The sequence below is a fragment of the Orcinus orca genome, chromosome 1 (genome assembly GCF_937001465.1).
Source record: "Orcinus orca chromosome 1, mOrcOrc1.1, whole genome shotgun sequence".
In the NCBI taxonomy this organism is placed as follows: Eukaryota; Metazoa; Chordata; class Mammalia; order Artiodactyla; family Delphinidae; genus Orcinus; species Orcinus orca.
Window position 1 is genome coordinate 196,705,446 of NC_064559.1, and position 26,785 is coordinate 196,732,230.

At 37.3% G+C, this 26,785-nt stretch overlaps 1 protein-coding gene across 24 annotated transcripts in view; it reads left to right on the top strand.

Moving 5' to 3' along the window:
- EIF4G3 (eukaryotic translation initiation factor 4 gamma 3) overlaps window positions 1-26,785 on the top strand; it is a 362,883-nt gene that overhangs the window by 245,131 nt on the left and 90,967 nt on the right. The gene's annotated exons all lie outside the window — the stretch shown is intronic.

Here is a 26,785-nt window from a genome sequence, read left to right on the forward strand (position 1 = left end):
TAAAGTTATTTAAATATTTTCGGGATTTAGGGAGTATACATTTATGCATGTTTAAAAGGACCTGTGAATGCCCACTTGTTTCAGCCGCAAATAGTTAATGAGGGTCCACTATGTTCTACGTTGTTCTGGGCACTTCAGATTCATCAGTGACGAATCCAGTGATCCCTGCCCTAGTTTATATTAGAAAGTTTTAAGTACTGTAAAAATATCAAGCAGGGAAGGGAATGCTGGAGGGGCAGCAGGTTGTAGTGTGTAAATAACATGGTTAGGGTTGTAGGCCTCTATAAAAGATGAGATTTGAGCCAAGTTGGAAGAGGAGGATTATCTGATAATTCCTATCCCCTTTTCCTTTAGAAAAAACAGTGCTAATACCCCATCTTCTCTGTTAAATTCCAGTAGGCAGAGCACTACTGGACAAGATTACACCACTGTGAATGACAGTGCCTCTACAAGCACATGCTCTCCACCACCACCCGTTCGTTTTATGACCTCCCTGTTGTAACATCCTGTAATCAGCCCAACCCTCCCCACTCTCAGCAGATGGCTTTTTTCTGTCTCTGTTTAGAAAACTGAGTGCACTGAGTGTGCCTTTTTCAACCTTCTGCCGGAGCTACAAATCTATCTCTATCCAAACTTTCATCAGAGTTTACTAGCTGTCCCTTTGCAGTCTCATATATATATTCACCACCTCCCGCAGACTTCTTTCTCATTGTAAATATGCTGATCTCTTTCAGACATTAAACACTCCCTCAATCCTACACGTCCATTTAGTTACCATTTAAACTCATTCTTCCTCTTACCCAGTCTTCTCAAGAATAGTCTACCATTTCTGCTTCTACTGTGTTCACTATTAACTAATATGATCTGATTTATGCTTGCAACATGCTAACGTATTGGTCTTTTTACCACTTCTAATGGCATTATTAGTACTGATTATTGACTATTGATCACTCTCCTTTTCTTCTTTTTTAGTTAGATTTATTGAGTGTAATATATATGCAATAAAATTCACTCTTTGTAACATTTCTGTGAATTTTGACAGACATGTAAAGTCATGGAATCACCACCACAGTAAAAATATACAACAGTTTCACCACCCCAAAATTTTCCCTCATATTTGGGTTATGTTCTAATTCTGATATTATTCAGCACATTTTTCATGGGTAATTTCATCTAATGGTAGATGGCCCCAGTGGTATGTGTTAATGAATTACATTTTTTATCTCCATCCCACCTTCTCTTCTGAGCTTCAATCTTGTATTTCCAGTTGCCTGCCGGATATCTCCACTTGGAAATCTCAGAGTCGTCTCAGATTCAATGTATCTGATACCAGACTAATCACCTACCCAAATCTGTTCTTTTATCTAAGTGGCGCTGGCTTTAATTAAGCTAAAATCCTGACGTCACTGTTGATCTACTTCCTCCTTGAGTCACTCCTTTTTCATGTATGGTCAGTTAACAAGGTTCTCTCATTTTATCTGATATGGTTGTTGAATTTGTCTCCTCCTCTCCATTTCCTACTGCCTTAGACCTGCGCTTCTGCATGGATACCTCTCATTTCTCTGGCTCCAGCTTTGGTCCCCTTCAAGTTCATTCTCCACGAAGTAGTCATCTTTTTAAAACAGAGATCTGGACTTATCACTCCTTTTTCACATCTCTGCTTAAACCCTTCAGAGTGATGGGTGGCACGGGGGGCATTCACCCTCAAGATAAATTCTAAGCTTCTCATTTTTGACTATAATATCTTTTTGTTATTTTTAGTTACAGCAGCAATCTTCTTAGTATATATGCATAAGATCTGAATGTAACTTTCCATGTATTTGGTTAGTCTAAACACCAGCAGTAAAGCATAGTGGTCAAGATGAAAGCAACAGAGTCAGATACTCCTGAGTGTTAGCCTTTCCCTTTGTCCATCTCTGTGACCTTGTGTTTCTTAATCTCTGAATTGGTTTTCTCATCCAGAAAATGAAGATAATAATAGTATTTACCTCATAAATATGTAGTGACAATAAAATGTGCTGTATGTAAAAAGCACTTAGCATAGTGTCTAGCACATATTAAACACCCTACAAATGTTAAGTATTATTAATACTACTATTTTCAGCTAGTATTAAAGGCCCAAATGTTCCCTTTGAAGTGTACTAATATAACACAGAGCAAATGGGTGTCGTGATCTCTGCCCTTAGGAATTTTTGTTCCATAGGAGAGCAGCTCAAGAATATGATAGCATCTGAAAAGTTCTTAATTAAATTCTAGGCATGAGGTGGTAGAAAATCCCTTAGAATAGTCCCTATATGAATGTATAACTTTGATTAAAGGCTTTGTACCATTATGTCAGTTAATCTACACAATGGCACATCTCAAAGTGACCTCTGCTGTCATTTGGAAGAGAGATGGTTTGCTTAGAACGTGAATTTTAAGGAGAGTCTGTACCACTGAAAGCCTTAACAAGCATATAAAATAGAGTATAGTAATAACATCATTAACTTTCTGTTTCGGTCAGGAGTAGAAGATTAGGAAGAAAGGGAAAGAGAAAACTAAAAGGAATGGGGAAACAATAAATAGGACAGCTGAAAAGTGGAAATAACCCAAATTTTCATCAACTGATGAATTGATAAACAATGTATTGTGTATCTATGTAAAATATGAAATATTATTCAGTCAAGAAAAGGAGTGAAGTACTGATACATGCTACAACATGGATGAACCTTGAAAACATTATGCTACAGGAAAAAGTCACAAAAGACCATGTATTATATGATTCCATTTACATGAAATGTCCAGGATAGGCAAATCCCTAGGGACAGAATGTAGCTTAGTAGCTGCCAACGGTTGAGGAGAGAGAAGAGTCGGGAAGGAGTGCTAATGGCTCTGGGGTTTCGTTGGCGATAAAAGTCTCCTAAAGCCAGATAGTGGGGAAGGGTGCATAATTCTATAAATATGCAATTGTGAGATACAGGCATATCTCTTTATAATGCACTTTACTGCACTTTGCAGATACTATTTTTGACCAGTTGAAGGTTTGTGGCAACCCTGTGGCAAGCAAGTCTGTTGGTGCTGTTTTTCTAACAGCATTTGCTCACTTCGTGTCTCTGTGTCACATTTTAGTAATTCTCACAGTGTCTAACTTTTTCATGATTATTATATTTGCTACAGTGATAGTGATCTTGGATGTTTCTGTAAGATGGTGAACTTAATCCATAAATGTCGTGTGTATTCTGACTGCTCCACTGACAAGCTGTTCCCCATCTTTCTCACTCTCCTCGGGCCTCCCTATTCCCTGAGACACAACAGTGTTGAAATTAGGCCAATTAATAACCCTGCGATGGCCTCCAAGTGTTCAAGTGAAAGGAAGAGTCCCATGTGTCTCACTTTAAATCAAAAACTAGAAATGATTAAGCTTAGTGAGGAAAGCATGTCGAAAGCTGAGATGGGCAGAAAGATAGGCCTCTTGTGCTAGACAGTTAGCCAAGTTGTGAATGCAAAGGAAAAGTTACTTCCTGAGCGAAATTAAAACTGCTACTGTAGTGGACACACGAATGATAAGAAAACAAAACAGCCTTACTGTTGTTATGGAGAAAATGTTAGTGGTCTGGTTAGAAGATCAAACCAGCAACAACATTCCTTTAAGCCAAAACCTAACCTAGAGCAAGGTCCTAACTCTCTTTGGTTCTGAAGGCTGAGAGAAGTGAAGAATTTGCAGGAGGAAAAGTTTAACGCTAGCAGAGGTGGTTGGTTCATGAGGTTTTAGGAAAGAGGCTTGTATTTGTATGTCTCCATGACATACAAATCCAAGGTGAAGCCACAAGTGCTGATGTTGAAGCTGCAGCAAGTTACCCATAATATCTAGCTAAGGTAAGGAATGAAGGTGGCTACACTAAACTACAGATTTTCAGTGTAGATGAAACAGCCTTCCATTTAAGAAGATGCCATCTAGGACTTTCACAGCTAGAGAGAAGTCAACGTCTGGCTTCAAAGCTTCAAAAGACTGGCTGACTCTCTTGTTAGGGGCTAATGCATCTGGTGACTTTTAGCTGAAGTCTGTGCTCATTTATCATTCCGAAAATCCTAGGGCCCTTAAGAATTCTGCTAAATCTAGTCTGCCTGCGTTCTATACGTGGAACAACAAAGCCTGGATGACAACACATCTGTTGACAGCATGGTTTACTGATTATTTTAAGCCCACTGTTGAGACCTACTGCTCAGAAAAAATGATGCCTTTCAAAATATTACAGCTTGTTGACAATGCATCCAAGGGCTCCGAAGGAGATGTACGAGATTAATGATGCTTTCCTGCCTGCTCACACAACATCCATTCTGCAGCCCATGAATCAACTTTCAGGTCTTATTATTTAATGAATACATTTCGTAAGACTATTTAGCTGCCATAGATAGTGATTCCTCTGATGGATCTGGGCAAAGTAAATTGAAAACCTTCTGGAAAGGATTCACCATTCTGGATGTCATGAAGAACATTCGTGATTCATGAGAAGAGCTCAACATGTCAACAGTAACAGGAGTTTGGAAGAAGTTGATTCCGCGGGGTTCCAGACTTCAATGGAGGAGTCACTGTAGATGTGGTAGAAACAGTAAGAGAACTAGAATTAGAAGTGTAGCCTGAAGATGTGACTGAATCGCTGCAATCTCATAATAAAACTCTGTGACAGATGAGGAATTGCTTCTTATGGATGAGCAAAGAAAGGGTTTCTTGAGATGGACTCTAATCCTGGTGAAGATCTGTGAAGACTACTGAAATGACAACAGAGGATTCGGAATATTACATAAATTTAGCTGATAAAGCAGTGGCAGGTTTTGAGAGGACTGACTTCAGTTTTGAAAGACGTTCTGCTGTGGGTAAAATGCTGTCAAACAGCCTCGCTTGCTACAGGGAAGTCGTTCGTGAAAAGAAGAGTCAGTTGATGCGGCAGACTTCAATGTTATTTTATTTTAAGACATTGCCACGGCCACCCCAGCCTTCAGCAGCCACGACCCTGGTCAGTCAGCAGCATCAACATCGAGGCGAGACCCTCCAGCAGCAAAAAGATTATGACTTGCTGAAGGCTCAGATGATGGTTAGCATTTTTTAGCAATGAAGTATTTTTAAATTAAGGTATATAAATTTTTTTAGACATAACCCTATTGCACACCTATTAGACTACAGTGTAGTGTAAACATAACTTTTATATGTACTGGGAGACCAAAAAATTTGTGTGACTTTATTGCCATATTCACTTTATTGCAATGGTCTGGAACCGAACCTGCAGTATCTGTGAGGTGTCCCTGTAATAGAAAATATATATTGGTCTCTGCCTCTGGTTCCTGGCACAGAGCTCCTGATACTCTTGTAATTTACTGAATGATAAGAACGCTAGGAGCATCTCTTGTTCTAATACTGTTTTTTGACCTCTGTCCATGGCATAGGGCTCCTAAAAGCCCTGTAAATGCCTCAGTGATGAAAGCACTGTGAGCATCTTTTGTTCTATTGAGGTGACTCTAGGTGGGTTCTTGGATGACTCCCGGATGGGGGCTGGTAACCGGAAAGAATCAGTCATGATTAGAGTCTTGGAATTTTTAGCCCTCCTTCCATCCTCCAGAGGGAGGAGAGGGGCTGCAAATGGAATTAATATTGGATCATGCCTACTCGATGAAGCCTCCATAGTAGGGAGCTCAGAGAGCTTCCAGCCTGGTGACACATGCACATGAGGAGGGTGATGCACCCCAGCTCCACAACAACGGGGAGCTCCTGCACTTGGGACTCTCCCAGACCTCTCCCCTGCCCGTGTATATCTTTACCTGCAGTTTATCTGTATCCTTTATCATATCCTTTAATAAACTGGTAGACATAATGAAATGTTTCCCTGAGTTCTGTGAGCTGTTCTAGCAAACCTGAGGAGGGGATTGTTGGAACTTCCAGTCTATAGCAGGTCGGTCAGAAGCACAGGTGATAACCTAGACTTGCAACTGGCATCTGAAGTGGGGGTGGGGGACAGTCTTTTGGAACTGAGCCCTAACGTGTAATATCTGACACTATTTCCAGGTAGATAGTGTTAGATTGAATTAAATTGTGGAAACACAGCTGGCATCACAGAGAATTGCTTGTTGAGGGGGAAAACCCCTACATATTTGGTGACCAGAAGTGTCAGAAGTGAAGTGTTCTGGATTAGTAGAAAAGGAAATACATTGTAGGCAAGAACTGGGTTTTTCCCTTCATAGAAAGATGGAAAGACTGGAGTTTTTCCATTACAGATAAAACCACTGAATTGTGTATTTTAAAAAGGTGAATTTTATAGTTACGTGAATTACATCTCAATAAAGCTTTTATTGAAAAAAAGATGAATAGGACTGTGAGTGGTTGTGCTACCAGCATCTACATAAGGATCTGTCAGAGGCATCAGCCTAAGAACTTTACGCTAAAAACCCTGAAGATAGAAATTAATCATGTTAGGGAAGTTATAGCTTAGACATTTAGGAAGTAGGTTCCAACAAAAAACACCGTAATTGACAATACCAGATGTAAAGGAATGTTGGAGTACAACCTGAAACCACATTGTCTTTTGATGTGTTTTATGCCTGAACTATGTATTATTTTTATTCTATCTTACTGTTTTGCTAGTAGTTACATCTTACCTGAGTTTGAGAGGGTCTTCTCAGCTGGGTAGTGAATGCCCCTCTGTAGTTAACCATTCTAGGTGCATTGTTTAATGTCATAAATATGGAACACTCAACTGGGCTGGGACAGCAGGGTCGTTATTTGTGGTTGAAACATAAGGGATCTGTGTTTTATTGTATAAGTTAATGATTCTGAATTTCCTTTGTATGTAACTTAGTTCTTGTATATTTTTGCCACAGTTGCGTTGCTCTCTCCAAGGCTGCCTATCCAGGACCCTTCCAGGCCTTTCTTATCCTTCCAGCTATCCATCCCATTTATTTATCCATCCATCTGTTCAATCCCCTTCCCTTTCTAGTCCATTTCACAGACTCTTTTATTAATACCTCAGCTTCTGCAATTCTCTCTGCTTTGAGACTTCTCTACAAAAGTATGTTCAGTACACATTCCCCAGAAAAGTCTTCCAGAGAAAATACTGTTTCTGGATATATCTGTCTAAGCGTTATAGAGACAGAGTAATTGTTGCAGTGGTGTGAGATCCAGGCTCTCAGGTTAACCTTCAGGGCCCTCTGTTAGTCGTTATCTCTTCTTAGCTGTACTATTTTATTTTTTGTAGCCAGTGCTCCACACCCATTTGCCAGGTCCTAATTCCCACAGTGTTGCCTTGACGTTGTCTTCTCAACCTAGACCATATTAAAGAACTTGCTCAAAATTTTCAATATGACTATCTTCACAAAATTTTCCACTCTGATAACTCCTTGACTCTTAACACCTAAGTATGTTTATATCAGCTTAGAATACTTGTAGGGCTTTACAAATATTGATATGTATGCGTTTTATCTCCAGCTGTCTTACACCTTCTTCAAGATTAGTAAAGCTCTGATTTGTTTTATTACCCTCCTAGAGCTTTTATTAAATGTTTGTTTACTCATTTAAGCAAATGAATAAGTTTTTGTTGGTGTCAGTTTATTCTTGGCATGTGTGTGTGTGTGTGTGTGTGTGTTATAGAGTATCTGACTAACAAGTGTATTTAAAATAAGCCATACATACAGCCACTATGGAAAACAGTATGGAGGTTCCTCAGACAGCTAAAAATAGAATTACCATATGCTCCAGCAATCCCAGTCCTGGGCATATATCCAGAAAAAACTCTAATCCAAAAAGATACATGCACCCCTATGTTCACAGCAGCACTACTCAGAATAGCCAAGAAATGCAAACAAACTAAATGTCCATCGACAGATGAATGGATCAAGAAGATGTGGGTGTGTGTGTGTGTGTGTGTGTGTGTGTGTGTGTGTGTGTGTGTGTGTGTGTGTGTGTGTGTGTGTAATGGAATACTATTCAGCCATAAAAAAGAACAAAATAATGCCATTTGCAGCAACATGGATGCAACTAGAGATTATCATACTAAATGAAGTAAGTCAGAGAAGGACAAATGCCATATGATATCACTTATATGTGGAATCTAAAATGTGACAGAAATGAATCTATCTATGAAACAGAAAGAGACTCAGGGACATAGAAAACAGACTTGTGGTTGCCAAGGGGGAGGGGGTTGAGGGAGGGAATGTAGTGGGAGGTTGGGGTTAGCAGATGTAAGCTATTTTACGTGGAATGGATAAACAGCAGGTCCTACTGTATGCCACAGAGAACTATATTCAGTATCCTATGATAACCATAATGGAAAATAATATTTTAAAAATGTGTATATGTGTATAGCTAAATCACTGCTGTACAGAGGAAGTTAACACATTATAAATCAACTATAATTAAAAAAAGACACATCAAAAACAATAAATAAATAAAGTGAGCCGTACCATCCTAGTTGGAAAAATTTGTTGTTTTTAATAATAGCTGTTGCTGGTTAAGTGCTTACTATTTGCCAGGTACTTTTGTATTAACTTCTTTAATCCTCACAACAACCCTATTATCTTGTTTTACAGAAGAGGAGACCAAGATACAGAGGAAATAATACTTGCTAAAGGTTATATAGTGTGTAAATAAATGGTAGAGCCAGCATTCAAACTTAGCTCCACATCTAGAGCTCATAACCACTTTTCTTTATTGTCTCTCATTTAAAAAATTTATTTATAGTTTTCATTGAAGTAGAGTTGATTTACAATATTATATTAGTTTCAGGTATACAACATAGTAAATCAATATTTTTTATAGAATATACTCCATTTAAAGTAATTATAAAATATTGGCTGTATTCCCTGTGCTTTACAATATATCCTTGTAGCTTTTTTATTCTATACATAGTAGTTTGTGCCTCTTAATCCCTTACCCTTATTTTGCCTCTACTCCCTTCCCTCTCCTCACTGGTAACCACTAGTTTGTTCTCTATACTATATTTCCTCTCATAATTTAAAATCATTTAAAATAATCCTTGTGATGTAGATACTCATTTCATATTGGAGATGAATGTAATGTTCATATATTCATATAAATTAACAATTGAGTAAACAGGTAGATGATGACAGGGGTTAGAGTTAAATGTACTCAGCTTAAATGGCTAATAAGGGACCACAAAAGCACAGAAGATGTCATCCTCAGCCCATTAGTTAATAACTCTTTCTGCAAGTTTCTACTGATTCCAGAATCCATGCGTGTAATCTAGGCTGTATCTTAGTACCCAGTGCACCATTTAAAAAATGAAAAAGAGGTCATTTTTTACATAATAGCATTTAGTATTCAATGAAGTACTTGATAACATCTGAAAACTATTAGGGATTTTAGAACATAGCACCCTCATTAGTAGTTGTCATTTACTCAACAATTACTTATGAGTCCCAGAGCTGTCATAATTTAAATTAGCTGTTATTAGCTATTTAGACACAGAATTCAAACACGATTAGAGTGTTATTTGAAACATCTAAATCTATTTGATTGTAGAGGGAGATACTCCCTTTGAAATGTCATACTGTACATATAAAGATATTTCATAAATTGTACAGTCACATTATTAAATCATGTTATAACCCCCTAAAAGCATGGCTTTCTTATACATGTTGCATATGGGGTCTACACTAATCATTGTTAAATAATACCAATCAGAAGAATGGAAGTATACCTCAGGAATTTATTTTTTGTGTAAATTCCTAATACCATTTGTATCAGGTCAGTTTTTCAGATGGGAGAGTACTTAAAAATTCCACTTATTTGGATTTAAGACTTAGTACTGTTCGACTCAACAAATATTTGAGCAACTCTGCTTGGAATAAATAGATGCTGACATTTTTAGATTTCCATAGTAGACTCTAGATCATGTCTAAAATTTCAGTTTATTTTTGGATGAGTTGTAACTTAAAATACTTTTTGACAGTATATTTTGATCCATATTTTGGGACACAAGGAAGAATATTCAAATTGGAAACTGTCATAGAAAGCCAAGAAATATGGATGTATGGCCTAAAGATGGGTTGAAATATTTTGATGTATTCATACTTAACTGTTTGGGGTAGAAATTCAGAACTAAATTGATTAATAGCTTTATTTGATTTGTTCAGACAATGTCAATTTGTATTTACTATCTGACAGGTCTTCTGACCTCTGGGACTCAGAGATGACTTTCCATTGGGAACTTGATGACCTTAAAGAGAGATAGTTGTGTTAATATAAGGTTGGGTAAGGCGAAGATGAGGGATAAGTGATCACATCTGTCAAGGTGTGTTTCCTTATTCTTAGTGGCTTCTCCCAGATTAAGGTTTCAGTAGACTCCTGTGTACTTTGCAAAGTACTGGCAGTGTGGACTCACTGATGATCAGATGGGAGGGGTTTTTAAATCAGGGTTTATGTATTTAAGGGAATGAGCTCTAGTGTTGTATTTAGAGATGAAAAGCATTTAGTAGACAGAAAGATAACTACTTGTGTTGTAGTCTGTTCTCAGATTATATATCTGTGCTGTAGTGATTGACATTTCTTTTTCTGTACTAGATTTGACTTAAATTTAATTGCAGTTTATTTTGATCATGGTAGAAGTGGTGCAGAAGCATTTACTAAAGTGTAAAAATGCCTGAGGCACTGTAGAAAGAGCAGGAAAATGTGATACAAAGCCTAGAAAATGGGGTAGTGGTCTTATTGGAGTCATCTTTTTTCTCACTGCTGACAGCATTGCATAATGAACTGTCCTCTGCCGAGCCTGGAACAAACCTTCTACTTAGAATCACTTTGTCATTTTATTTTCCTGATGACTTGACATACTATGCTTAGGGGTAACAGGCAGACAGCATTCTTCACGCTACCGTCCCTTGTTTACCTCCACATCCTCTCCTGCTACAAAAACAAAAGACAACCAAAATGAAAATGAAGCTGGAATTAAGATCAGAAAGTACAGGAGCAAGGTAGAGTTGAGAGGCAGAGTATTGTGTTGGGAAGACAAAGGCTTTGAAGTTACATCTGTGTTTTAATTCTGGCTCCAACCTTTGCTGTCTCCGGGATTTGGGGCCATTTAGTTAACCTCCTCCTATTTCGGTTTCCTGATCTCTGAAATGGAAATAATATAGTAGTACCTACCAAATACAAAAAGACTGAAACAGTGTTTATTGCTGTTGTAGAGAAACATTAATCTTCGGTTTAATTTTGATTGCAGGGCATTTGTTTATTAACAGATTTTTAGTGAGCATATACTGTATTAGATGTAGGATATACAAAGGAGACCAGTAAGATACAGTTATTATCTTCAAAGGGCTCAAATTCTTAATGATGCATTCTCAATTTGTATCTAAGTCTTTGATTGTATAGAATAGCAAAGGTGTATTAAGTGGGTTAGTGGTAAAATTTTTAGCACTGTTGGGCAAGGAAATGGTCCTGCTTTTGACCAGAATGTAGAAGCTAAATTTCTAGCTTTAATGCCTCAGAAACTAGAGAGAGACATGGTCTTAATGATTGTGAGGCTAGTCCATGCAAATGAATCCATTTAAAAATTTTTGGGTTTGAAAGTAGCACATTGATAAGTATTTGAGACAGTATCAAAAAAGAAGACTTTTCCTTGCCTTAATTTCAAATTAATTAAAATACATGTGTCATTTTTTCATGGCTTTTTTGTTGGTGTTGTTTATAACACATATTCATTAGAGAAAATTCATTATAAAATTGTAATAAATAAAATTTTGAATTGTTGTCTTGGCAAAAGGAAATTAAAAGAAAACGGTATGTAAGAGGTTAATCTGTTCATAGAGTATATGCAGGTTAAAACAAACAATCTAATGGAATACTGAGTAAAGGATAAAATAAGAAATTTACAGAAAAGAAAGAGCAAATAGTAAAAATAGGGAAAGATACTGACCCTTACTAGTGAATGTTGAATTACCATTTTTAGCTATTAGTTTGGCAGATATAATATCAATACCTGTGAGGATGGAAGAAAGCCAACACTCATGTATTTGTGATAGGAATGTGAATTACTTTTACCTTTTTGGAGTGAAATCTGGCCGTAGCGGTTAAGGTAAATGCGTATGTGTGCGCGTGCCTTTGTGGGGATGGCAGGGAGGAAGTAAAAGGAGCAGCAGGGAAGGGTTTAAAAGTGGTCACTGTGGCAAGAAAAGCAGCAAGGTGTGTGAGGCTCGCCCAGAGGCGTGCACACACACGCTGAGGGACCCTGTGCGGCGGCACGCGGGAGGAGGCCTGCCCCGTAGCCTAAAGGGACTTCCGTAATAAAGACGGGGGGGAAAGCACTTGGCAAAGTAACTTGTATGGCATGACCCTGTTTTTTAATTAAAAATAAACCTACATATTTGATTGTGATTATTTGTGTGAGCCGTAAAGGTATGGTAGACTGTACCCCAAAGACTGCTACCTCTGTTCAGCTCAGGCAACTAGAATTTGCTAGTTGTTAGAGAGAGATATTACCTTTATATTTGTTCGCAAATGATATTTTTGGCATTTTTGAAAAGAAGAAAATTAAAAGATAAAAAGCAGCAAAAGTTAGGAGGAAGAAAAAAAGCCCTTGGAATCCTATTACTTGGATGTATAGATTTCTATTTCTTTCCGTAAGTGGAAGGATACTATATATGTTCTTTTTAAATCTTTAAAAACACTGTCATTTACTATAGGTTCATAACAGATATATGGATATGTGTATGTTTTATTTACTTTAGAAACCAACCAGAGCACTTTAACACTTTTATTGAAGTGTAATTGACATAAAATCAACATATACATATTTAAAGTATTTGATTAGTTTTGACATCTCTATATATTCATGAAGCCATTACAACCATCAAGATAATGAATATATTTATCACCTCAAAAAGTTTCTTCCTGTCTGTTTATAAATCCTTCTGTCCTGCACTGCCCTCACCCCAGTCCCCAGGCAAGCACTGATCTGCTTTTTGTCACTATAGATTAGTTTGCATTTTTTAGAACGTTACGTAAATGAAATCAGAAAGCATAAACTGTTTTGTCTGGTTTCTTTCCCTCATTAGGTATGTCCATATTGTTGCACATGTTAGTGGCTCATTTTTTTAAATTGCTGGCACACTGTGGATGTAGCACAATTTGTTCACCTATTGGTGGACATTTGGGTTATTTCCAGTTTGAGGCTGTCACAAATAAAATTGCTGTGACCTTCCTTGTGTAAGACTTTGTATGGACATATGCTGTGATTTCTCTTGAGTAAATAACTAGGAGTGGAATGACTGGGTCATATGTAACTGTATATTTAATTTTTTTTAAGAAACTGCAAGACATTTTCCAAGTATTTGCGCCATTTTATATCCCCACCAGCAATGTACAAGAATTTCAGGCTACCCTTTTTCTGGTAAATTTCCTTTACAACTTTTCCAAAAATATGTTGTGCGTGTTATATGTGGGTCTGTTTCTGATTTCTCTATTTTTTTCATTGATCTAGTCATCTTTCTTGATGCCAATACCACACTGTCATGATGGCTGAGGCTCATAATAACTCTTGAAATCAGATAGCACTAAGTCCTTCAACTTTATTCTTCATTTTCAAAATTGTTTTGGCCATTCTGGGTCCTTTGCTTTTCTATGTTAATTGTAGAATCAGTTTTTTTCTGCAATTTTTTTTCTACAAAACCTGTTGGAATTTGATTGGGTTTGTGTTGAATCTACAGATAAAATTGATGTCTTACAATATTGAGTCTTCTGACCCATGAACATGATATATTTTGACATGTAAGTCTGTCTTCTTTAATTCTCTCAGGAATATTTTGAAGTTTTTAATATACAGGGCTTTTATAATTTTGTCAGATTCATATATCTGGATGGCTATTGTAAATGGCATTTTTTATTTTTTATAACTAATATACTGGAATACATAGACTTTTTCATCTCATATCCTGCAACCTTGCTAAAATTCACTTACTAGCGTTATTAGCATTTTTGTAGAGATTCCTTTGGATTTTCTTTGTAAATATGTCATTTCTGAAGAAAGACAGTTTTACTTCATTTCTAACTGGATGCACCTTTTCTTTCTTTTTCTTGACTTACTACACTAGCTAGAACCTCCAGTACAGTGTTGAAAGAAAGTGGTGAAAGTAAACCTTCTTGTCTTTTCCTTGATCTCAGAAAGCTTTCAGTCTTTCACCATTAAGTGTGATACTAGCTGTAAGGGTTTGAATTCTCTGGTTGAAGAAGTTCTTTTTATATTCCTAGTTTGCTGAGAAATTTGTTATTTCAATCAGCAATACATGTTGGATTTTATCAGTTTTTTTCCTGCATTTCTTGAGACAATCATAGTTTTTTCTTTTTTTGTTTATTAATTACTTGATATTTGAATATTAAACCAACTTTGCTTTCCTGGGATAAAACTTGGTCATGAGGTAATTCTCTTTTCATGTATTGTTGAATTTGATTTGCCAAAATTTTATTTAGGTTTTTTATTTTGCATCTAAGTTCATGAGTGATACTGGCATATCTTTTTATGGCATTTTTCATATTTGGGGTATATGGTAATGCTGACCTCATAGAATGAATTGATAAGTAGTCCCCCTTCTTCAGTATTCTGGAAGAGTTTGTAGAATTGATACTGTTTCTTCCTCAAATGTTTGCTACAATTAACCAGTGAAGCCATGAAAATATATGACCCACAATGAGGAGAAAAATAATCAAAACTGATTTATGACTGACATAGTTATTAAAATTACCATAGAAAATCATTAAATAACTTTTAAGTGCATTTATTATAACTGCACTTCACATAATCAAAAAGTGGTGACACGGATTTGACATAATTAGAAAAACATAATTGATAGGACCAGTAGACAGAAAATTAGAGAGGCTATAGAAGGCTTAAACAACACAACCAACTTGACCTTATTAAACAGTCAAACAGCAGATACAGAAGTGCAAATGTCAAATTTGCCCAGGTAGACCATATTGCGGGTCATAAAACAAGTCTTAATAAATGTCAAAGGATTCAAGTCAAAGCAGGTATATTCTCTGACCACAATGGAATTAAATTAGAACTCAGCAAGAAAAGTATCTCTGGAAAAATCCCTCAAATATTTAGAAACTAAATAATATACTTGTAAATAACCCAAGGGTCAAAGAAGAAATCGAAAGGGAAATTATCAATATAAAGTATGTTGAACCAAATGAAAACCCAAATCAAAATTTGTGGTTGTGTCCTTTTCCTGTTGCTGCTATAACAAATCAGCACAATTTGAGAGGTCAGAAGTCCAAAACTGGTTTCACTGACTGGTTTCACTTCTTGACTAAAATCAAGATCTCAACAGGTCTGTGTTTCTTCTGGAAGCTTTAGGAGAGAATCTGTTCTCTTTTTCCATGTTTCAGAGATACATGTATTCCTTGGCTTGGAGCCCCTTCCTCCATCTTGAAAGCCAGCCGCATAGCATCTTCTTATCTCTTCAATTCTCCTGCCTCCTCCCACTTGTAAGGACCCTTTTGATCACATTGAATCCATTGGGTTAATCCACGATAATAGTCTCGTGTCAAGATCCCTTAACTTAATCACATCTGCAAAGTCACTTTTGTCACGTCAGGTAGCATACTCACAAGGTCCAGGGATTGGGACGCGGATATCTTTGGCGGTACATTATTCTCCCTACCACACTGCTAGGATAGTACTTGGGTGGCAGTTGACACCACTAAATGCCCATATTAGAAAAGAAAATGGTCTCAAATTATTGACCTCAGCTTCCATCTGAAGAAACTATTAACTGAACAAATTATATAAGATGAATGAGGTCTGAGATCTAATGTAAAACATGGTGACTATAGTTTATAACACTGTATTGTATAACTGAAATTTGCTAAGAGAATAGATCTTAAATGTTCTCACCAAGAAAAAAAAAAGATAAATATGTAAGATGATGGATGTGTTAATTAACTAGATGAGGGGAATCCTTTCACAATGTATGTGTATGCATATATTAAATCACGATGTACACTTTAAATATCGTATAATTTTATTTATCAGTTATACCTCCGTAAAGCTGAAATTTTAAATGAAAAAAAGAAGAAAAGCAAAATTAAACCCAAAGGAAATGATAAAGATAATAGGGGAAATAAAAAAAAGAAAACAGAGAAACAATAGGGAAAAAAAGAACCATAAAACTAAAAGGTAGTTACTGAGAACATCAATAAAATTAATAAACCTGTGATTTGACTCTTACTGTGATGATGTTTAATGTTAAAACTGGAAGTAAAAACTTTTAAATTGTGTTATAGATGTATATTTTTGGTAGAATTTAAGTCTAGACTCATTATTTTGTTACACTTACTTTTTGGTTTCCGTGCTAGGCCCTGGGGAGACTAGCTTATACTATTAAGCTTCTGTGAAGCAGTCATAGAGCAGAAAGCCTATTTTGAACACACACTGGGAGCATAATTACCAATCCATCCATCCATATCAAATAGCAACACCTGTGAAGATACTGGAAAAACACTGGCAGACTGAGACTCTAGTGTTTCTTTTCTTTGACATTTCTTAATGACCCAGTCATTCTTACATATTTTATCACCATAATTATTCTTTTCCAGTTTATTTACATCTCCATGGTAAAAACTTAATCCTTCTCTCACCTGGGTTTCTTCTTTGCTCTACCCCTGTTCCTTAAATAAATCATCACATTTTCCTAGATTCTCACAAGGATCTGTGGAAGAACAAAAGGACAGAATAATATCCCCAACTTCAAGAAACTCTAGACAAAATTCTTGAATACGATATAATCAGAATAATTTATTGCCAACCAACTTTTAGGATTTCAGAGCCGGGTGGGGAAAAAAAATAAAACATTGGGGCTGGGAGACAGGAATGAGAAAGAATGAGAACTGGGTGTTAAGAGTGGGACCTTGCACTCTTTCCATTATTGGAACATTCTACTCGTTATGTACAACCCTGTGACAATACACTTGAGACCTTCCCTTACCAGTAGTAAAGTATCCTTTTTTTTCCCCTTTTTAAGCATGTAAGTTTCGGGTGCACAGCATTATAGTTCTACAACTGTATACACTACAGAGCGATCACCACCACAAATCGAGTTACAGTCTGTCACCGTACAGTTGACCCCCTTCACTCATTTTTCCCACCTCCTTTCCCCTTTGGTGACCACTAACCTGTTCTCTGTATCTGTGAGTTTGTTTTTTTTTTTTGTGGTACGCGGGCCTCTCACTGTTGTGGCCTCTCCCGTTGCGGAGCACAGGCTCCAGACGCGCAGGCTCAGGGGCCATGGCTCATGGGCCTAGCCGCTCCGCGGCATGTGGGATCCTCCCGGACTGGGGCACAAACCCATGTCCCCTACATCGGCAGGTGGACTCTCAACCACTGCGCCACCAGGGAAGCCCTCTGTGAGTTTGTTCTGATTTCATTTTGTTTGTTTATTTATTTTATATTCCAAGTATATGAGTGAAATCATTAAATATTTGTCTTTTTCTGTCTGACTATTTCACTTAGCATAATGCCTTCAGGGTCCATCCATGTTGTCACAAATGGTAGGATTTCATTATTTTTTATAGCTGGGTAGTATTCCGTTGTGTGTGTGTGTGTGTGTGCACACACACCCCACATCTTTTTCCATTCATCTGTAAGTGGACACTTAACGTTGTTTCCATACCATGACTGTTGTAAATAATGCTGCATTGAACACAGGGGTGCATATATCTTCTTAAATTAGTGTTTCCACATTCTTCAGATAAATACCCAGAAGTGGAATAGCTTGGTTGTGTGGTAGCTCAATTCTTAGTTTTTTGAGGAATCTCTATACTATATCCTATAGTAGCTGCAACAATTTACAGTCCCAACAACAGTGTACAAAGGTTCCGTTTTCTCCACATCCTCTCCAACATTTGTTATTTCTTGTCTTTTAGATAGTAACCATTCTAACAGGTGTGGTTGATATCTCATTGTGGTTTGGATTTGCATTTTCCTGATAATAAGTGATGTTGAACATATTTCATGTGCCTGTTGGCCATCTGTATTTTGTCTTTGGGAAAATGCCTATTCAGATCCTCTGCCCATTTTTTAAATCAATTTGTTTGTTTTTTTCTGTTGAGTTGTATGAGTTCTTTATATATTTTGGATATTAACCTCTTATTGGATATATGATTTGCAAATATCTTCTCCCATTTAGTCAGTTGGCTTTTTCATTTTGATGATGGTTTCCATTGCTGTGCAGGAGCTTTTTAGTTTGATGTAGTCCCGTTTGTTTATTTTATTTTATTTTTTATTTTTCTAAAATAATGGGTTTATTGAGATGTAATTCACATACCATAAAATTCACATGTTTAAAGTGTACAATTTAGTGGATTATAGTACATTCACAAAGTTGTGCAATCATTACCACTGTCTACTTCCAGAATATTTTCATCGTGCAAAAAAGAAACCCTGTACCCACTACCCACTAGCGGTAATTCCCCATTCTCCCCCCTAGCCTCTGACAACCACTAATTTACTCTCTGTCTCTGTAGATTTTCCTATTCCGGACTATGTTAAACTTTTTGAAGTGTAAAAAAGAATTCTTTTTTTTTTTTTTTTTTTTACCAACACCCACCCCCCGCCCCATTTCCCCCCTTGGTGTCCATACATTTGTTCTCTACATCTGTGTCTCAGTTTCTGCCCTGCAGACCAGTTCATCTGTACCATTTTCCTAGGTTCCACATATATGCGTTAATATACGATATTTGTTTTTCTCTTTCTGACTTACTTCACTCTGTATGACAGTCTCTAGATCCATCCACATCTCTACAAATGACCCAATTTCATTCCTTTTTATGGCTGAGTAATATTCCATTGTGTGTGTGTGTATATATATATATATATATATATATATATACACCACATCTTCTATATCCAGTCATCTGTCGATGGGCATTTACATTGCTCCCATGACCTGGCTATTGTAAATAGTACTGCAGTGAACATTGGGGTGCATGTGTCTTTTTGAATTATGGTTTTCTCAGGGTATATGCCCAATAGTGGGATTGCTGGGTCATACGGTAATTCTATTTTTAGTTTTTTAAGGAACCTCCATAGTGTTCTCCATAGTGGCTGTATTAATTTACATTCCCACCAACAGTGCAAGAGGATTCCCTTTTCTCCACACCCTCTCCAGCATTTGTTGTTTGTAGATTTTCTGATGGTGTCCATTCTGACTGGTGTGAGGTGATACCTCATCGTAGTTTTGATTTGCATTTCTCTAATAATTAGTGATGTTGAGCAGCTTTTCATGTGCTTCTTGGCCATCTGTATGTCTTCCTTGGAGAAATGTCTATTTAGTTATTTTGCCCATTTTTGGATTGGGTTGTTTGTTTTTTTAATATTGAGCTGCTTGAGCTGTTTATATATTTTGGAGATTAATCCTTTGTCAGTTGCTTCGTTTGCAGATATTTTCTCTCATTCTGAGTGTTGTTTTTTTGTCTTGTTTATGGTTTCCTTTGCTGTGCAAAAGCTTTTAAGTTTCATTAGGTCCCATTTGTTTATTTTTGTTTTTATTTCCGTTACTCTAGGAGGTAGGTCAAAAAAGATCTTGCTGTGATTTATGTCAAAGAGTGTTGTTTTCCTGTAGGAGTTTTATAGTGTCTGGTCTTACATTTAGGTCTTTAATCCATTTTGAATTTATTTTTGTGTATGGTATTAGGGAGTGTTCTAATTTCATTCTTTTACATGTAGCTGTCCAGTTTTCCCAGCACCACTTATTGAAGAGACTGTCTTTTCTCCATTGTATATCCTTGCCTCCTTTGTTGTAGATTAGTTGACCATAGGTGCATGGGTTTATCTCTGGGCTTTCTATCTTGTTCCATTGATCTATGTTTCTGTTTTTGTGCCAGTACTATATTGTCTTGATTACTGTAGCTTTGTAGTTAGTATAGTCTGAAGTCAGGGAGTCTGATTCCTCTAGCTCCGTTTTTTTTCCCTCAAGACCGCTTTGGCTATTCAGGGTCTTTTGTGTCTCCATACAAACTTTAAGATTTTTTGTTCTAGTCCTGTAAAAAATGCCATTGGTAATTTGATAGGGATTGCATTGAATCTGTAGATTACTTTGGGTAGTATAGTCATTTTCACAATATTGTTTCTTCCAATCCAAGAACATGGTCTATCTATCTCTCCATCTGTTGGTATCATCTTTAATTTCTTTCATCAGTGTCTTGTAGTTTTCTGCCTGCTTAGGTAGGTTTATCCCTAGGTATTTTATTCTTTTTGTTGCGATGGTAAATGGGAGTGTTTCCTTAATTTCTCTTTCAGATTTTTCATAATTGGTGTATAGGAATATAAGAGATTTCTGTGCATTAATTTTGTGTCATGCAACTTTACCAAATTCATCGATTAGCTCTAGTAGTTTTCTGGTGGCATCTTTAGGATTCTCTCCATGTAGTATCATGTCATCTGCAAACTGACAGTTTTACTTCTTTTCCAATTTGTATTCCTTTTATTTCTTTTTCTTCTCTGATTGCCGTGGCTAGGACTTCCAACACTGTTGAATAATAGTGGTGAGAGTGGACATCCTTGTCTTGTCCCTGATCTTAGAGGAAATGCTTTCAGTTTTTCACCATTGAGAATGATGTTTGCTGTGGGTCTGTCATATATGGCCTTTATTATGTTGAGGTAGGTTCCCTCTGTGCCCACTTTCTGTAGAGTTTTTATCGTAAATGCGTGTTGAATTTTGTCAAAAGCCTTTTCTGCATCTATTGAGATGATCGTATGGTTTTTATTCTTCAATTTGTTAATATGGTGTATCACATTGATTGATTTGCATATATTGAAGAATCCTTGCAACCCTGGGATAAATCCCACTTGATCATGGTGTATGATCCTTTTAATATGTTGTGGGATTCTGTTTGCTAGTATTGTGTTGAGGATTTTTGCATCTATATTCATCAGTGATATTGGTCTGTAATTTTCTTGTTTTGTAGTGTATTTGTCTGGTTTTGGTATTTGTCTGGTAGTGTATTTGTCTGGTTTTGGGTGATGGTAGCCTCATAGAATGAGTTTGGGAGTGTTCCTTCCTTTGCAATTTTTTGGAAGAGTTTGGGAAGGATGGGTGTTAGCTCTTCTCTGAATGTTTGATAGAATTCACCTGTGAAGCCATCTGGTCCTGGACTTTTGTTTGTTGGAAGATTTTTTTTTTTTTTTCCTGCGGTACGCGGGCCTCTCACTGTTGTGGCCTCTCCCGCTGCGGAGCACAGGCTCCGGACGCGCAGGTTCAGCGGCCACGGCTCACGGGCCCAGCCGCTCCGCGGCATGTGGGATCTTCCCGGACCAGGGCACGAACCTGTGTCCCCTGCATCAGCAGGCGGACTCTCAACTACTGCGCCACCAGGGAAGCCCTGTTGGAAGATTTTTAATCACAGTTTCAATTTCATTACTTGTGGTTGGTCTGTTCATATTTTCTATTTCTTCCTGGTTCAGTCTTGGAAGGTTATACCTTTCTAAGAATTTTTCCATTTCTTCCAGGTTGTCCATTTTGTGGGCATAGAGTTGTTTGTAGTAGTCTCTTAGGATGCTTTGCATTTCTGCAGTGTCTGTTGTAACTTCTCCTTCATTTCTAATTTCATTGATTTGAGTCCTCTCCCTCTTTTCCTTGATGAGTCTGGCTAATGGTTTATCAATTTCGTTTATCTTCTCAAAGAACCAGGTTTAGTTTTATTGATCTTTGCTATTGTTTTCTTTGTTTCCATTTCGTTTATTTCCGCTCTGATCTTTATGATTTCTTTCCTTCTGCTAACTTAGGGTTTTCTTTGTTCTTTCTCTAGTTCCTTTAGGTGTAAGGTTAGATTGTTTATTTGAGATTTTTCTTGTTTCTTGAGGTAGGCTTGTATAGCTATAAACTTCCCTCTTAGAACTGCTTTTGCCACATCCCATAGATTTTGGAACATCGTTTTTTCATTGTCATTTATCTCTAGGTATTTTTTCATTTCCTCTTTGATTTCTTCAGTGATCTCTTGGTTATTTAGTAACGTATTGTTTAGCCTCCCTGTGTTTGTGTTTTTTACCTTTTTTTTCCCTGTAATTGATTTCTAATCTCATAGCGTTGTGGTCAGAAAAGAATGCTTGATATGATTTCAGTTTTCTTAAATTTACTGAGGCTTGGACTTCCCTGGTGGCGAAGTGGTTAAGAATCTGCCTGCCAATGCAGGGGACACGGGTTCAAGCCCTGGTCCGGGAAGATCCCACATGCCACAGAGCAGCTAGGTCCATGTGCCACAACGGCTGAGCCTGCGCTCTAGAGCCCGCGAGCCACAACTGCTGAACCCGCGTGCCTGGAGCCCGTGTTCCGCAACAAGAGGATCAACCACAATGAGGAGCCTGTGCACCGCAACGAAGAGTAGCCCCCGCTGGACGCAACCAGTGAAAACCCGCGCGCAGCAACAAAGACCCAACGCAGCCAAAAATAAATAAATAAATTTATTAAAAAGAAAAAAATTTACTGAGGCTTGATTTGTGACCCAAGATGTGATCTATCCTGGAGAATGTTCTGTGTGCCCTTGAGAAGAAAGTGTAATCTGCTGTTTTTGGATGGAATGTCCTATAAATATCAATTAGATCTATCTGAGCTATTGTGTCATTTAAAGCTTGTGTTTCCTTATTAATTTTCTGTCTGGATGATCTGTCCATTGGTGTAAGTGAGCTGTTAAAGTCCCCCACTATTACTGTGTTACTGTCGGTTTCCTCTTTTATAGCTGTTAGCAGTTGCCTTATGTATTGAGCTGCTCCTTTACTGGGTGCATATATATTTATAATTGTTATATCTTCTTCTTGGATTGATCCCTTGATCATTATGTAGTGTCCTTTGTTGTCTCTTGTAACATTCTTTATTTTAAAGTCTGTTTTATCTGATATGAATATTGCTATCCCAGCTTTCTTTTGATTTCCATTTGCATGGAATATCTTTTTCCATCCCCTCACTTTCAGTCTGTATGTGTCCCTAGGTTTGAAGTGGGTCTCTTGTTGACAGCATATATATGGGTCTTGTTTTTGTATCCATTCAGCAAGCCTACGTCTTTTGTTGGAGCATTTAATCCATTCATCTTTAAGGTAATTATCGATATGTATGTTCCTGTTAACCATTTTCTTAATTGTTTTGGGTTTGTTTTTGTAGGTCCTTTTCTTCTTTTGTGTTTCGCACTTAGAGAAGTTCCTTTAGCATTTGTTGTAGAGCTGGTTTGGTGGTGCTGAATTCTCTTAGCTTTTGCTTGTCTGTAAAGCTTTTGATTTCTCCATCAAATATGAATGAGATCCTTGCTGGGTAGAGTAATCTTGGTTGTTGGTTCTTCCCTTTCATCACTTTAAGTGTATCATGCCACTCTCTTCTGGCTTGTAGAGTTTCTGCTGAGAAATCAGCTGTTTAACCTTATGGGAGTTCCCTTGTATGTTATTTGTCATTTTTCCCTTGCTGCTTTCAATAATTTTTCTTTTTCTTTAATTTTTGCCAGTTTGATTACTATGTGTCTTGGCGTGTTTCTCCTTGGGTTTATCCTGCCTGGGACTCTCTGCTCTTCCTGGACTTGGGTGGCTATTTCCTTTCCCATGTTAGGGAAGTTTTCGACTAATCTCTTCAAATATTTTCTCGGGTCCTTTCTCTCTCTCTTCTCCTTCTGGGACCCCTATAATGTGAATGTTTTTGCGTTTAATGATATCCTAGAGATCTCTTAGGCTGTCTTCATTTCTTTTCATTCTTTTTTCTTTATTCTGTTCTGTGGCAGTGAATTCCACCATTCTGTCTTCCAGGTCACTTATCCGTTCTTCTGCCTCAGTTATTATGCTATTGATTCCTTCTAGTGTATTTTTCATTTCAGTTATTGTATTGTTCATCTCTGTTTGTTTGTTCTTTAATTCTTCTAGATGTTTGTTCTTTAATTCTTCTAGGTCTTTGTTAAACATTTCTTGCATCTTCTCGATCTTTGCCTCCATTCTTTTTCCGAGGTCCTGGATCATCTTCACTATCATTATTCTGAATTCTTTTTCTGGAAGGTTGCCTATCTCCACTTCATTGAGTTGTTTTTCTGGGGTTTTATCTTGTTCCTTCATCTGGTATATAGCCCTCTGCCTTTTCATCTTGTCCATCTTTCTGTGAATATGGTATTTGTTCCACAGGCTGCAGGATTGTAGTTTTTCTTGCTTCTGCTGTCTGCCCTCTGGTGGATGAAGCTATCTAAGAGGTCTGTGCAAGTTTCCTGATCCCGTTTGTTTATTAAAACCCAGTGATTAAACTTGTCTGTGTCCCAAATATTTTTCAGAATTTATATATTAGTCATTTCCTAAAAAGAGCTCTGAGGGAAAACATTTTCCTGCCAATAATGTAAAAATTTGCAAAAATCTTGAAATCATAGCATTGCTCTACTGTTGGAATTTACTTATTCTGTATTTTAAAGTAGAAATTCAGTGTGCCTCTAAGAGTTGAATTCTTATGGAGAGTTGGGGAGGCTCCTTTAGGCATCTCTAAATTCAGGTAATTATGAATCTCATCTAGAGATTGTCACTTTTCCTGTGGTGCTTAATGAAAGATAAGGGGGAAAGAATTTGTCTTTGTCTTGGGAATGTTGGTAGTACCTCTTTTAACAGGGAGCTGCTGTCATTTGTTCAGTCAACAAATTTGAATGCCTATCCTGTGTAAGGAACTTTGCTTGGCACTGTGGATGATGCCTTAAGGAATATTTTAAGTAGAAGAATAACCAGTCAAATCAATTCTTTAGAGAGACCATAATTCAGGCAGTATTGCACATGATATGTTAAAATAAGAAAATGGAGGCAGTGAGTTGAGACTATCTCTTGTTAACTCAGTGCAGTAGTAAGGGCCTAATTAAGGTATAGGCATTGGGAATGGACCAGAAAGGAAAGAACAAATCTGAGACAGTATGTTAAATTTACTTCCCTTCTTCTAGCTAACTTGGTATTAATTGTCCTTTAAATCTGGCAGTTGGTGTTTCTGTCTCTGTGTGTCTCCCTCCCTTGCTTCCTCCCGCCTACCTCTTCTCCCTACTCTAACACACCAAAGGTTACTGCACCTCTCCATCAGTAATGGTAGGAGAGGGTTTGTATATCACAATCTCACTAGACACTAGGTGTGTATCTGTGTCCAGTTTTTTAAAGGACTGAGTATCTCCTAAAGAGGTGTGTGCTTTCTCTCAGCTCTTTTTGTGAATTATTGCTTTAAATCAAAACTTTAACCACTTGAACAGAGTAACAGTTCTTGCTGTGTACGCAGCTAATTTTTAAAAAGCATGTTATATGTGTTATGTTACCCATGGAAGAAATGTTTTGTTTAATGTTTTGGGGTTGGGTACATTTGATACAGTTTTGAAGGAAAAGTTTGTTACATCTTCGGTTTTTTTGTTAAGAGGAAACTACTCCTGAGTTTGTGTTTCGTCTTAACAAATCCTCCAGAAAGTAGTCTTCCCCGTTTCCATGAATGGAAATGAGAGCTGAATTCATGCATATATGAAACAAAATGTTAATTTAAATGTACAGTTTCCTCAAACTCTCTATAGCTCTTAAAAAGGATTCTTCTGTGGATGCAGAATTAATCAGAAGCATTTCAGAGAGATGCATATAAAATGGACTGGTTATATAAAATCAGAAGATTCATAAAAATTGAAAAGAGACCACCACATACCACGTACATGAATACATGAATATACATATTCGTTATAAGACTATGAGGCAACAGCGAATTTAAACCCACCCATAGTTACCATAATCTGAGTTCCATACTTTGAGAAAATTATTTACCTTGGTAGGCCACAAACGAAGAATAACAGTTGGTCTAATAATGCTTTATTGTTCCTTATGGTCTGTGAAGGGAAGGCTAAAGACAAATTGGTTTGAGGTGTGTGTAACAAAGGAGATTTACAACGTATTTTTATGATGGTGCAGTAATTTTGAGAAGATGGTTAAATGTCTCCTTTTCCATGTTCCCCAGACCAGTGTGAGTGTTTATATTCTACTGTTCTTCCAAAAAAGATTTGAACCTGCCCCAGAGAGATTAGTTGGTTTAGTCTCAATGAGATCTTTTATTTCTATAAGGAATCAGAGTAGATGGTTCCTTTTAGCTTTGTGTTTATTCCTTCTGTGGGATCCTTTTAATATATTCTATTTGCTGCGTGATGTTTAAATTATCATTAAATTGTACATCCAAGTGTTGAATGATTTTGTGGAATTTGTAAGCCAAATAAAATTTTAAAAATCCTTTGTAAGCTTAACTTTCCACCTAAAACTTCTGGTACAATAGAATAATTCAATAAAAATTATGTTTCTGCGAATTCCCTGGCAGTCCAGTGGTTGGGACTAGGTGCTCTCACTGCTGGGGCCCCAGGTTCGATCCCTGGTCTGGGAACTAAGATCCGGCAAGCTGTGTGGCATGGCCAAAAAGAAAAAAAAAAAATTATCTGTTTCTTCCTTAATTTTCACCCCAGCAGTATGAAAGGGTAGGCCAACAGTACTGATGTGAAGTGAGAACTGAATGTTGTAGAAGTGCTGCCTATCTAATGAAATCTTAAAGTATCCTTTTGTTGTCTAGAAAGCTTTTTTATCTATTTATTTGTTTGTTTATTTATTTAATTCTTTTGGCTGCTCCGGTTGCGGCACACAGGATCTTTGCTGAGGCATGTGGACTCTTAGTTGAGGCATGCGTGTGGGTTCTAGTTCCCCGACCAGGGATCGAAACTGGGCCCCCTGCATTGGGAATGCGAGTCTTACCCACTGGACCACCAGGGAGTTGCCTAGAAAGCTTTTTAAAACAGAATCTGGGGACTTCC